The sequence below is a fragment of the Mesocricetus auratus genome, unplaced genomic scaffold (assembly GCF_017639785.1).
Source record: "Mesocricetus auratus isolate SY011 unplaced genomic scaffold, BCM_Maur_2.0 Super-Scaffold_6730, whole genome shotgun sequence".
NCBI lineage: Eukaryota > Metazoa > Chordata > Mammalia > Rodentia > Cricetidae > Mesocricetus > Mesocricetus auratus.
The window spans coordinates 109177082-109190514 of NW_024429184.1; the positions used below are offsets into that span (position 1 = coordinate 109177082).

General features: G+C 40.4%; 1 pseudogene; it reads left to right on the forward strand.

Annotated features, from left to right (window-relative positions):
* The first annotated feature begins 234 nt into the window (after positions 1–234).
* On the forward strand, positions 235–619 carry LOC101835055 (annotated as a pseudogene).
* The last annotated feature ends 12814 nt before the right edge of the window (positions 620–13433 follow it).

A 13433-nucleotide genomic window follows, 5' to 3' on the forward strand; every position in this document is an offset into this window, starting at 1 on the left:
GCTTCTAGCAAAGCTGCCTAGGAGGAACACTGTTTAGACCAATTCTTTCACTGTTCCAACCACAATAGTAGTGTCACTTTTGGTTAAAAGTGTAAAATCTACATAAGACTGTGAAATACCGACAGTAGCTTGGGGACTATGTGAAGACTTGGGAAGGTGGAGTAAAAATACTCTCATTCCTGCTTCGGAGGCTCACGTGTGTTCAGGATTTGGCCTCATCTCTAATCCACCGCCATGACCGAGGAGGGCATTGCTGCTGGAGGCTTAATGGACATCAATATTGCACTCCAAGAGGTGCTGGAGACCACCCTCATCCACAATGGCCTAGCACGTGGCACCCAAGAATCTGCCAAAGCCTTAGACAAGCGCCATGCTAATCTCTGTGTGCTTGCATCCAATTGTGATGAGCCCATGTATGTCAAGTTGGTGGAGGCCCTTTGTGCTGAGAGCACAAGATCAACCTAATTAAGGTTGGAGGCAACAAGAAACTAGGGAAATGGGTAGGCCTCTAAAATTGTTCGAGAAAGTGGTTGGCTGCAGTTGTGAAGTGGTTAAGGACTATGGCAAAGAATCTCAGGCCATGGATGTCATCGAAGAGTACTTCAAGTACAAGAAATGAATAAATAAAAAATTTGGCTCATTAAAAATTTCTCACTTCCATGCACATGTGCACCGGTTTTTGTACTAAAGATGTGCCTAGTAACAGAATGAAAGTGTGTGTTCTCAGGTACCATCATAATAATTATCAGCATAAGCAAAGTATGAGTAGTTTATCTTCATGTGTGGCTTTTTCGGGACAGACAATAACAAAAATCTATTTACACCAGATAGGGTGCCTATCACAGACAGAAGAAACCATGATTTTACCCAAACACTAGTGACTAGTGAATTGACTTAAAGGAGTAAAAAAAAATGAGTGCTACTTGTAAGAACTTGAATGGCTCAAAGGCAGCTGCATCACCAGAAAGGCCACCCTAACATGGGTGACACAAAAGCTGTATCCCTCCAACTTCCTGTCCAGGTTGCCGGGTCTCCTCTCCCTAACTGATTACTGCTCATATAAACTTGGAGAGGCGCCTTGGGAATCTGTTAAGTTTCAAGAATTTCCTGAGATTTGTGAATTGTTTATTTCCTGAGCCTTGTAAGTTTTGTTTACTTCCTCACTCTTTTTTTTTATTTTCCAGTTTAAATTTAGATAAGAAACAAGGTTGCTTCACAAGTCAGTTCCAGGTCCCTCTCCCTTTCCCTCCTCTCCTCCCGTGCCCTCCCTCCAACCCCCCCCCCGTTATCCCCTCATTCCTCCAGGGAGGGTGAGGCCCTCCATGGGGGTGTTCATAGTCTGTCATTTCATATAGGGCAGGGCCTAGACCCTTCCCCAAGAGTTCAGGGTGAGAGTGCACCTCACATTGTTCTATGGGAGTCCAAAGTCCGTGTGTATACTTGGGATGGGTACTGATCTGCTGCCCAAGGCTCACTAGATTACCTAGGCCTCCTCACTGACACCCAGATTCAGGGGGGGTCTTGATCAGTCCCATGCTGGATTCCCAGGCATTAGCCTGGGATTCAAGAGTTAACCTTTGTCTGGTCAGCTGTTTCTGGGGGTTAAACCAGCCCAGTCTTAATCTCTTTGATCATCAGTCCTCCCTCTCTGTTACTGGCTTTCTTGAGTTCAGCTCAGTACTTAACCAAGGGAGTCTGCCTCTTCTTCGATCAGCCACTAAATGAAGTTTCTGTTTCCCAGACTCTCTGGCCATAGGATTGTAGGCTGGCACTCCCCAGATCTATGTCTAAAATCCATATATGAGAGAGTACATGCCATGTTTCTCTTTTTGTGACTGGGTTACCTCACTCAGGATGGTTTCTTCTAGTGTCATCCATTTGCCGGCGAATCTCATGATTCCATTATTTTTTTTTCTGCTGAATAGTACTCCATTGTGTAGATGTACCACATTTTCTCTATCCACTCTTCGGTTGGGGGACATCTAGGTTGCTTCCAAGTTCTGGGTATTACAAATAATGCTGCTATGAACATAGTGGAACAGACATCCTTGTTGTATGAATGGGCATCTTTTGGATCTATGCCTAAGTGTGGAGTTGCTGGGTCTTGTGGTAGGTTTATTCCCATTTTTCTGAGGAATCTCCATACTGATTTCCAAAGTGGCTGAACCAGTTGGCACTCCCACCAGCAATGGAGGAGTGTCCCCCTTTCACCACATCCTCTCCAGCATAAATTGTCATTGGTGTTTTTGATTTTAGCCATTCTGACAGGAGTGAGATGGTATCTCAGATTTGTTTTGATTTGCATTTCGTGGATGGCTAAGGATGTTGAGCACTTTCTCAGGTGCCTCTCAGCCATTTTAGACTCCTCTATTGAAAACTCTCTATTTGGTTCTGCAGCCCACTTTTTAATTGGGTCCTTTGATGTTTTGGAGACTTGCTTCTTGAGTTCTTTGTAAATTTTGGAGATCAACCCTCTGTCAGATGTGGGATTAGTGAATATTTTTTCCCATTCTGTGGGCTGCCTTTTTGTCTTGCTAACTGTGTCCTTTGCCTTACAGAAGCTTCTCAGTTTCAGTAGGTCCCATTTATCAATTGTTGATCTCACTGTCTGTGCTACTGGTGTTATGTTCAGGAAGCTGTCTCCTGTACCAATTCGTTCAAGGGTACCACCCACTTTCTCTTCTAAGAGATTCAGTGTGGCTGGATTTATGTTGAGGTCTTTGATCCATTTGGACTTAAGTTTTGTGCATGGCGATAAACATGGATCGATCCGCATTCTTCTACATGCCAGTCTCCAGTTATGCCAGCACCATTTGTTGAAGATGCTTTCTTTATTCCATTGTATATTTTTAGCTTCTTAAGGATTCTTTCTCTAAGATGGAATGTGTACCAATCTGGGTAAAATTGCTATTCAATACCTTCTCTTTGGTGATCTCAGACTAGTACTTCTGCTACAGAATGGTGAGAACAGTCCAAAAGTTATGAATACCTTGTGGGTGGTGGTTGCTAACCTTTTCACAGATCTTGGAGCAGTAATGCTTCAGTAACATGTTATCGACAAGTTTCTCTTTATGATGAAAGAAAGGAGAGTCTAAAATGTTCTTATGTGTTGTAGTATTTTAAAATAATAGGGTTCTTGGTGGTTCCTTACATTATCATTGGTTTAGGTCTAAGCATTATCAGAAAATTTTAGAAGTTAGGAACTTAAACAAAGGTAAAATAATATTACACAATTTGAATTGCAGAATTTTTACCATTGCATAAGAATGTTGTATTAAAAGGGAATGTAGCATTCCCATCCTTTAGTTCAACTATGTATATATATATATATATATATATCCTAAAGTGTTAGTGTTAATATTTATTGCTAAAATCTGTCAAGATCTAGATATTAAATATCTCTTTCTATGGGTATAACACATACATGATCTGGTATACCCTCACTTGTACTTTTTTAAATATGAGATTACATTGTCCATATTAGAATTTTTAATTTTTCACTCAACTAGTTATGGATATTTTTGTATGTGTGTCAGTATAACCAGGTTACTGACTCTGCCTAAGGAACAGTTCATTTTTTATTTAATCAATTTTAAACCCGTGTTATTCTAATTGAGTTTTTACATTAGTAAAACTTAGGCTATGGTGTTTACTACTTATTGGTCAACTCTATCTGATAATTCATTTAGGATACATTCTTGAAATTAGCTTTGTTGGACCAAAGACTATTTAAAATCCTTTGACAGATACTAAGGGTAGAACTGCTAGAAATGCAGAAACACCTTCTGGAAATCTCCTGCCCACCAGAAGGGACATAGAGAGGAACTAGCCAGTCAGTCCTCCTGCTTGGTACAAGGGGTTGAATTTATAAACCAAGAGGGATATTAAGTTGGTTACTAGTCAGGTTGCTATAAGAGCTTTGTTTCCCAGATGTTAATGCTTTCCTAGACACATTACATTGTGCTGTCCTTATGTGCTTTCAGAAGATCGTGTCAGAAGTTGAGACCTCCTCCTGTAGGTCAGAGCTGCCTCTCTGGTTTTCCCTTGACTGAATCAATGTGTCTTGTTGCTTCACTCTTACTTCTTAAGTAATGACTTTGCTAACTCCTGGCTTGGGCTTCTTTTTGCAGTTCCATACCTAGAAACTTAAATGACTTATTAGAACTTTGGTGATGATGAAGGTACAAGACTGGTTTAGTGAAAGGAAAAATGTTCTCCCTCTGGGCAGCCAGTCTTAAGTTTCCTTCCCCACAGCAACCCAAATGAAGTTGGTGACCTTGGTTTATTCCCTCTGGCCATGGATTTAATAGGTTTGGCATTCTTGTTAAAGCCAGAATGGTATTTCTGCTTATATATGTAGCTCCAACTCATAAATTGAGTTTTAGTTTACCTCATCAATTTCAAGCTAATGTCTGCATTGTTTTCCTCCTCAGTGACCTTTAGCTCCCTAAAAGCATTGCTTAGTCTCTACACAGAATATATATTCCTCTAAGTTGTCCATTCCCTAATTGTGTGATTTTTCATGAAACTAATATACCTTAATCACAAACAATTTAGAAATTATATGCACAGAACTTACAATGTAACCATAACTTCTCGAAAAGATTGTTAGCCTTTTCTCTAGAATATTTACATAATTTACATCAGCCCATGCATAATTTTTTCTTAAGTTTTTGAACGCAGGGTCTTGCACATGCTAGGTTTGCACCCTGAGCTACATCCCTCGGCCTCTTTCTAATTTTTCTTTAGAGACAGACTCTCACAAAGTTACCTAGGCTGACCTTGACCTTGTGAATGTCCTACCTCAGCCTTCCAGTGAGTTATGATTGCAGTCCTCCACCACCAGGCCCACAGAAAACAAGGAGTAATCTCCATAATTCACATCTCCTTCCTTGCAGTCACATGCCTACAATACACAATTTATCCTTCAAAGTGTGCTGTTCAGATCTCATGTGTCCACATACTGTTGAACTACAGCCATCACTATTCACACAGTCACAGGACTTTTCACCTTGCAAAACCAGAACCCTGCACCTACTAAAAAATGGCTCCTATCCCTTCTCCCCTTGTACCTTAAGAATAACCAAATAACCACATAAGTTTGACTAGTCTAGGTACAGTGTGTGAGTGGGTTCATAACTAGCACAGTGACTTCAAGCTTCACCTGTGAGAGGTGGGTGAGAATTTCCCTTTTGATTTTGCATATTATCCTATTGTATGTGTTTGCTACATCATGTTTAGCCATTCTCTTGATGGACAGTTGGGTTACTACTTCTTTTGGACATTTGTGAACATGAGTGTAGAAATATCTTCAAATCCAGAATTTCAGTCCTTGAGACATATACTCAGATATGGAATTGCTCTGTCTTATGGTCACGCTGTGTTGAAGTTTGTTTTCCATGGTGGCTGGGTCATTTTATATCCTCAGCAACAGTGGACATGGTTTTTACTCTCCTTGCCTCTTAATTAATACCTGTTCTTTTCTGTATGTTTACAAGTAGGAATCCCTAAAGATACGATGCACTTTTATTTTTCTCAATTACCTTTCCCCAATGATCAGTGATGCCACTGAGACTTTTCATGGGCACATTGGTTATTTGTCTTTTGCAGGGAAGTGCCTATTCAAGTCTTTCACCCACATGCATTGAGGTTGTTTAATTATTGTGTTGATCCCTCCCACAAGTTGCCTAGTCAGTGTTCAGTATCCTTTGCTAGGTATCATTAAAAACTTGGTTCTGTCCAATCTATTATTTTTTTTAAATTTTGTTGCTGATGTAAAAAATAAAACACACACACACACACACACATGCGCGTGCACGTGCACACACACAATGCTTGCTAAGTTCAGTGTCATGGTTTCCCTGTATGCTTTTTCTAAAAGCATCTAAATGCAATCTTACTTCTTGAACTTTATATTTGCTTTATTCTGAGATAAAGTTTGTTGATGGTATAAGATAAGAGTCTAAGTTCATTTTCCTGCATGTGTATTTCTGATTTTTCTAACCCCATAAATGGAAAGGTTCACCCTGCCTATACCTGATGCTTTTTATACTCTGTGGGAAGATATTTGAACACATAGATGAGCAGTTAATTCTGAACTCCATATCCCATTACATCAATCCATATTTCCACTTTTAAACATCTAATAGTGTTTGATTATTGAAGTTGTTTAAAAAAGCTATAAAATCACAAGATGTTCTGTATTTTCAAGACTGTTTGGGGTAGTAAGTCTCTTGAGATCCCTTATGAATTTTTGGATGGATTTTTCATTTCTGGGGGAAAACCATTGGAGTGTTGAAAGAACTACATGGAATCTGTATTTTTCATTGGCTAGTGTTTTTACATTTTAATGTGGTTGCCCCCCAATTTAAGAACATGGGTTATCTTTCCAATTATTTATGTCTCAGTAACATTTTAGCACCATTTTAGTTCTTAGCATACACATCTTCCATATTCTTGGTGAAGGTTATAGCTAAGAGTTGTGTTCTATTTGATATGATGGTAAATTATTTTTGAAATTTCTTTTTCAGGTTGATTACATGAGCACAAATGATTTTTGTATATTTTTAGTCCTGTTTTGTGACCCTGTCATTTTCCTCAGTTCCTTTATTGATCTGACTGTCTATGGTCTTTAGTGTTTTCTAATACTGTGTTAGGTTGTCTGAAAAAGGAGGTAGTTCTCATCATCTTAATAGTGGTCTACATTTTCCATAATAGGATGCATCCTGTTGCCTTAACCACAAAGTTATATGTAGATGAAGATTTTAAAGCATTTTCTAATGAACTATTTTCTGTTTAAATCCCATATTCTTTATTTTTAGGGCAGTTTTAGAGACACAGTGAATAGAATAGAGAAGGCAGATAATCCCCACAGTTTGTGTGAATATCCCACTTCATAGTGGTGCATTTGTTACAACGGAGTCACTTACTTTGACATGTCATTGTCACCCAAAAGCCACAGTTTGCATTATACTTTTTTTGTGTATTCTGTGAGTTGGGGCAAGGGAACAATGGTCTGCATCCATCACTATGCACATACTAATATTCATGCCTTACAATCCCGAACCCAGCTCACTCACCTGATTCTCCAACCACTGGCAAGCAGTAGTACTTTTCATGTGGTTCCCAGGCTGGGCCTATATTTCTGTTCTTCCTGCTCAGCCCTGAGTTTCAGGTTTATGTCACCCTTTCTGGCTTTATCTTTTTCTTTATTAGCAGTAGGCTGACTTTTAGATTTTTTTTTTGGTTTTATGAGACAGGCTTTCTCTATGTAGCCCTGGCTGTCCTGGAACCAATGAGAGTAATACATCTTCACAGTGTACCAAATGGTTATTCCACAGCAGTCTCACTTAGTATAAACCAACTGTAAAGGTTTGTATTCTACACCTCCACTTATCCAAGTCTACTTACAAATATCATTATACACTGCATGACAGTGCAAATGTTTCACGGTGATGTTTCCAGTTCCTCCATCTTGCCCTTTAGACATTTCTGTCATTTATTTCACTTATACGCAAGCATATATGTATTCATTAGTCATTTTTTATGTCAACTATTTTTCCCATTAAGTTTCTACACATATCAAGCACAATGAAAAATCCTGGTCTAATAATTCCAATATTTTGCATACCCAATTCTGGTTCTGATGCCAATTCAGTTTATGCAAATATAGTCTGAGTGTCAAATCTTTTTGTCTTATTATTATTTTGGGTTGAAGGGGAATGCATAGTAACTGCATAAAAGGGATCATGGATGGTAGGCCATTAGTTAATGTGGTAAAATGTGGGCTGGGTAAACATTCTAGTTAATGATTACTCTCAGTTTGGGGTTGAATTATGTCCCTGGATTAGGAATGTCATAATTACAAAGACAGCTGACTGAATAAGGGGGAGATCTTGAATCCCAGACTGATGGCTGAGAGGCCAACAGGGGACTGATACAGACTCCATGAATGTAGTGCCAGTGAGGAGGCCACAGAAATAACTGGGGCCTTGGATAGTATATCAGTGTTTACCATGGTGTATGAATGATCTTTGGGAACCCATTCCAAATAGAGGGATGCTCTCTCAGCCTGGACACATGGGGAAGGGCCTAGGTCCTTCCCTGGATGAAATGACAGACTTTGGAGATCCCCCCCCAAGGAGGGCCTCACCCTCCCTGGGGAATGATGTGGGGATTGGGTGGGGGGCTGAGAGGTCTGGTGGAGGGACAAGGGAGGAGGGGTGGGAGAGGGAGCTGGGATTGACATGTGAAGCATTCATGTTTCTAATTTAAATAAAAACATATATTGAGGAAAAAATTACTTATCAGTCCTAACCCCTACGGTGGGATGGAATGGCTACAGATGGATAAAGATGGGTAAATGTCTTTTCATGGGGCAGTTAAATTCTAGAAAACCTCGTATACCAGGCCATGGTTAAACATTTTCTCTGGAGGGAAGACTTTGTTAAGAAGACCCAGTGTGCTCTGAAATACTTCAGACATGGTTCCTTGCCCTTCCTCTTGCAGGGGCTACTGGGTATTTTCCTCAGATGCTCATGGTGACATTGTGGATGAGCTGCTGGGGTTGTAGCCTTGTCAACTACTCCTGTAATCAGGTCTGCTGGGAGTTGTAAACTCTCAAAGTTGTCTACACTGAATGTCCAGCAGCTCATCAACTGTGGTCCAGTATCTCCTACTGCAGGTCTTCATCTTGCAGAAACACCTCTACAAGTGAATTATAATTCTCTGAGCCAGCTTGTCTTTCTCTGGTTTCTGGCTAAGCAGTTTTCCCGGTGGCCTCATTTCTCTGAAAGATGTAAAAAAAGTTATTAGTTTTATGTTTCTTCAGGTTTTTACTTGCATTAAGGATGCAATGAAATCTTCTGAGATCCTTATGTCATATATTAAAAATTTGAAACACAATGTCCATTCTTCTATTAAATATTTACAAGTATTTAAGAACATTTTGTGAGGAAAAGACTGGACTAAACAGTGTGGATCACTTTTTTCTTTTAGAATCTTCATAATCCTGCTATCTTGACACCCAGGAAGGCTATGCTTAGACTAGACATGTGAAGAGTCTCTGCCTAGCGTGTGCAAAACCCTGTGTTCGATTCCTAAGGCAGAAAGAAAGGCATGAGTCTATTATTACAGGGTGTTGGGATTTGACTGGATTTGGAATCACCTGGGGGAATGGCTTTAGTGAATTACAGGTGTGTCTCTAAGTAAGTCTGTGAGGGAATTTCCAGGGAGGATTTACTAAATGAAGAAGAAGCACCCTCAATGTGGACAGTGCAGTCCATGGCCTGAAAGGCCAGATGTGACAAAAGGAGGGAAGGAGAAACCATCCAATCATTGGGATCCCTCTCTTTGCTTGACATGAATACTCTGCTTTGTCCCAGCCTTCCTGCCTGAATGGACTAATACAAATCTGTGACTCTAGTCCCTCCTGGCCCTTAAGCCATCTCTGTCAGGAGTTTATATTAGAGTGCACATCTGTCAGAGCTCCTTTCAAGCCACAGGGCACATTCTGACTCAGCTCATCTCACATCACCTTCTATCTGGGCTGTGAGGACACCAAGCTCTTTCTGATCTGAAAGCCTTCATTTCTGGCTTTCCCCTATCTCTTTGAGATGCTCTTTGAGAGTGCTTCAATTCCACTGGTCCATTTAATAGCACAGGTTGAAGGGGAAGTGATGCCTAGGTTGGTTTGTCATAACATTCACTTGTGGAGGAGAAGACAAAGCAGAAAGTTGGGAAGCACAGACTTCTCACCCAGATGAAGCTCTATTGCCTTCTGCAGAGTGCCATGAAGACATGGGATTCAAGCAGACACTTACAGTCATTTTGAGAGATTTGTCTGCAAGGGTAGGAAAGGTGAGCTCGTCTTCAGTGGAGACTTGAAAGGCAGAGACCATGTATTGTCCTTTTGCTTTTTCTCATAGCAGCAGACATCTGCTAGAATGTTTTGTGTTCGGCATAACACAAATATTTTCTGGTAGTCTGATTTATGCATGGAGTCTTCCTCTTGCATTAAGGCAAGTATATTTGTCTACTACCTTTTGGGGACTCTCACAGTGCATTCATATAGCACACTTATTGATATCTCCACATGGCAGGCAATGTTATAAATGCTCAGTTTGGTCCCAGATACAGATTTGTGAAAGAAAGTCCTTCATTGTCTAAGATGAGAACTAGGAAGGACTGTCAGTCAGGATCCACTGAGACGACTGTATGGAAACAAACAGACCAGGCATGGTGTGTGGGTGCCAGCCAGGATAGAGTATGGAGACAATATTCAAGTCTAGGGATGTGTGAATGTCTTGATGCCTCCAGGTATAAACAGTGGATGGCTAGGGCAAAGGGTTAAGGCAGAAAGTTCTGGACTCAGAGATGAGAGTATGGAATAAGGAGCAGGACGGCCTTGAAAGTGCATATACTACTTTGACTGAATCGCCTTACTTATCTTCCCAAGATATGAATGCTTTTTTAAGAAAATGTTTTATTTTTTATTTAAATTAGAAACAAGCTTGCTTTACATGTCAATCCCAGTTCCCTCTCCCTTCCCTCCTCCCTGGCCACCTCACTAAGCCCCTTTCTCATCCCTTTTCTGTTCCCCTGGGAGGGTGAGGCCTTCAATGGGAGATCTTCAAAGTCTGTCATATCATTTGGAGCAGGGCCTAGGCCCACCCCTGTGTGTCTAGTCTAGGAGAGAATCACTCTATGTGGAATGGGCTCCCAATTTTCATTTGTATACTAGGGATAAATACTGATCCACTACCAGAGGCCCCATAGAATGCTGAGGCCTTCTCACTGACACCCATGTTCAGGGGGTCTGGATCAGCCCTATGCTGGTTTCCCAACTATCAGTCTGGGGTCCAGGAGTTCCCCTTGTTCAGGTCAGCTGTTTCTATGGGTTTCTCCAGTCTGGTCTTGACCTCTTTACTCATCACTCCTCCCTCTCTGCAACTGGATTCCAGGAGTTCAGTTCAGTGTTTGGCTGTGCTTCCATCAGCTACTGGATGAAGGCTCTAGGATAGCATATAAGGTAGCCATCAATCTCATTATCAGGGAATGGCATTTAAGGTGGCATCTCCACTATTGCTTAGATTGTTATTCGGGGTAATCCTTGGAGATCTCTGGACATTTCATTTCCCTAGTGTCAAGTTTCTCTTTAAACCTATAGCGGCTCCCTCTATTATGGTATCTATTTTCTTGCTCTCCTCTATTCCCCCAACTCATACTTCCTGCTCCCTCATATCCTCCTCTTTTCTCCACTTCTCCCCATTCTGTTTTTCCTAACTACCTCTCCTCTCTCCCATGCTCCCAATTAGCTCAGGAGATCTTGTCCCTTTACTCTTCTCTGGGGTACCATGTATGTCTCTATTAGGGTACTCTTTATTTCCTAGCATCTCTGCCAGTGTGGATTGTGGGCTGGTAATCCTTTTCTCTATGTCTAGAATCCATATATGAGTGAGTATGTACAATGCTTGTCTTTTTGTGACTGGGTTACCTCACTCAGGATGGTTTCTTCTTGTGCCATCCATGTGTCTGCGAATTTCAAGATTCCACTGATTTTTTTTCTGCTGAGTAGTACTCCATTGTGTAAATGTACCACATTTTTTCTATCCATTCTTCAGTTGAGAGGCATCTAGGTTGCTTCCAGGTTCTGGATATTACAAATAATGCTGCTATTAACAGTGGAACAGATGTCCTTGTTGTATGAATGTACATCTTTTGGGTATATGTCTAAGAGCAGAGTTACTGGATCTTATGTTAGACTGATTCCCATTTTCCTAAGGAATCTCCATACTGATTTCCAAAGTGGTTTAACAAGTTGGCACTCCCACCAGCAGTGGAGGAGTGTTCTTCTTTCTCCACAGCCTCTCCAGCATAATCTGTCATTGGTGGTTTTGATTTTAGCCATTCTGACAGGAGTGAGATGGTATCTCAGAGTTGTTTTGAGTTGCATTTCCCCAATGGCTAAGGATGTTGAGCACTTTCTTAAGTGTCTCTCAGCCATTTTAGACTCCTCTATTGAGAATTCTCCGTTTAGTTCTGTATCCCACTTTTTAATTGGACCCTTTGGTGTTTTGGATACAAGCGTCTTGAATTCTTTGTGAATTTTGGAAATCATCCCTCTGTCAGATGTGGGGTTGGCGAATATCTTTTCCCATTCTTCGGGCTGCTGTTTTGTCTTGTTGACTATGTCCTTTGCCTTATAGAGGCTTCTCAGTTTCAGGAGGTCCCATTTATTAGTGGTTGAACTCAATGTCTGTGCTACTAGTGTTATGTTCAGGAAGTAGTCTCCTCTACCAATTCTTTCAAGTGTACTTCTCACTTTCTCTTCTAAGAGGTTCAGTGTGGCTGGATTTATGTTGAGGTCTTTGATACAGTTGAACTTAAGTTTTGTGCATGGCAATAGATATGAATCTATCTCCAGTCTTCTACATGTCAGCATCCAGTTATGCCAACATCATTTGTTGAAGATGCTTTCTTTATTCCATTGTATAATTTTAGCTTCTTTTTCAAAAATCAGGTGTTCGTAGGTGTATGTGTTAATAGCATGTTTTTCAATTCAATTCTATAGGTCTACCTGTCTATTTTTGTGCCAATACCAACCTGTTATCAGGACTATAGCTGTATAATAGAGCTTGAAGTCAGGGATGGTGATGCCTCCGGAAGTTCCTTTATTGTACAGGGTTGTTTTTGGCTATCCTGAGTCTTTTGTTTTTCCATATAAAGTTGATTATTGTTATTTCAAGGTCTGTGAAGAATTGTGTCAGTATTTTTATGGAGATTGCTTTGAATCTGTAGATTGCTTTCCGTAAAATTGCCATTTTCACTATGTTGATTCTACCTATCCAAGAGCATGGGGGATCTTTTCATTCTCTAGTATCTTATTTAATTTTTTTAAAGACTCAAAGTTCTTGCTATACAGGTCTTTCACCTGTTGGTTAGTTTTACTCCAAGATATTTTATGTTGTTTGTGGAAATTGTAAAGGGTGATGTTTCTCTGATTTCTTTCTCAGCCACTTTATCGTCTGTATATAGTAGGGCTACCTTTTTTTTTTTTGAGTTAATCTTGTATCCTGCCACTTTGCTGAAGGTGTTTATCATCTGTAGGAGTTCCTGTGTAGAGTTTTTTGGGTCACTTATGTAAACTATCATATCATCTGAAAATAGTGAAAGTTTGACTTCTTCCTTTCCAATTTGTATCTCCTTGGTCTCCTTTTGTTGTCTTATTGTTCTAGCTAGAACTTCAAGTACAATATTGAAGAGGTATGGAGAGAGGGGACAGCCTTGTCTTGTTCCTGATTTTAAAGAATTGCGTTGAGTTTCTCTCCATTTAGTTTGATGTTGGCTGTTTGTTTGCTGTAAATTGTTGTTATTATCTTCAGGTAAGTTCCTGGTATCCTTGATTTCTCTAGGGCTTTTATCATGAAGGGGTG